The sequence below is a fragment of the Echinops telfairi genome, unplaced genomic scaffold (assembly GCF_000313985.2).
Source record: "Echinops telfairi isolate 266 unplaced genomic scaffold, ASM31398v2 ScPeMD7_7427;HRSCAF=8465, whole genome shotgun sequence".
In the NCBI taxonomy this organism is placed as follows: Eukaryota; Metazoa; Chordata; class Mammalia; order Afrosoricida; family Tenrecidae; genus Echinops; species Echinops telfairi.
Genome location: NW_022111327.1, coordinates 14564626 through 14566071, shown reverse-complemented (window position 1 = coordinate 14566071; position 1446 = coordinate 14564626).

Here is a 1446-nt window from a genome sequence, read left to right as displayed (position 1 = left end):
ATGTGTACAATAAAGAGCTTTATATCCAAGAGCAATTGAATATTGAGAAAACATCCCAGCCCAGTCCAGATCAATTCCCAAAGTCTGATATTAGCCCATATGTCTGATACCAATCTATAAAATCTTCTTCAGACTCGTGAAACACAGGCAATGATGCCAAATGAAGGATGACCACAGGCCAATGGGTAGGAAATCTTGTGGATCCAGTGGCATTGTAAGCATCTCAGCCCTGGGAGGGGTCTCTACGTGAATTCTCCAGGTCCAGGGCTCTTGTTTCCATTAGCATAGCTCCCTGTCTCTTGTCAGTACCGACTCTCTCAGAGAGTGAGCAGTGAGGGAGTGTATCCCCCATCTCCAAGGAGGAATAAAGGAGTTCCCAGAATCCTAAGGAGAAGGCCATGCCCACACTGAGACCTCATTGACTATGACCTGATTGACAGACTAGATTCCATTCCTTCACTCTTAATCCTCTTAAATTGACAAATGAGTATATAACTACCACAGGCCACCCCTTGTCAATTTGACACTTTCACATAACTCTTTAGCCAAATATAATTTTCAAAGAAACAATAATAAAATCATATCTGTACCTAATAGGATAAAACTAAAATGTATACAATTCAAAAATGTGCCACCTTCTTTTAAATATGACATTCCACCAGTGAACAAAACAAAAATAGTCTATACTGATGTGAATATTTACACCTTAATCCTATAAGCCTCTGAATATATTCCCCCACCGATGAAAGCTTGTAAACCAACCACTTCATGCTTTTATCCTCCAATTTTTGGTATCCAATTTCTGTACTGCCCACTTAAAGCAATTCAGTGCTCTGAGGAGACTGTCATATTTGATGTGAAGAATCAACATTCCAATTGGAACCTTGTGAAGTCCGCATCCATAAGCAAAGTCAAATTAGGGCAGGCCATCCAAAAAGTCAGGGGAAACATGCACCCGTTCACAGGCCCTAAAATCTCTTCACCTGGTCATATTCTGGTCAACTCAATGTGGGCTACCTCCCTTAGCCTCACCAGGGTGCCCATTGGCCTCCTTGCCTTTAAGCCATGGGCCCCATCACAAAATCTCAACAAGTCTAATCCCCTTGAGCTAGGTCATGAACTTCAGACCAGTCAACCTGCTCTCATCTTTTCCTCTAGTTCCTGTAAACCAGGTCCACAGGTGTCAGTAGCCCAATTCAATCTGTCTCTCTACTGTTGCTTTTCTCCCACTTCCACGCAACAAGTGGATCCAGGTGGTCACCTAGCAAGCATTTCAGTTTGCCCACAGGCTCCCTTTAATATTCACTCCTAGAGAGGAGTTTTCTTCATGGTTCCAGATTTTTTTCAGTTTCTGACAAAATCACTAGTTCAAACTTCAAAAACCCGAAGAGTTCATTTTTCCATCAATCTGTCAACAATCCCCTAGGCAGGTCTCTTGGAATGCAA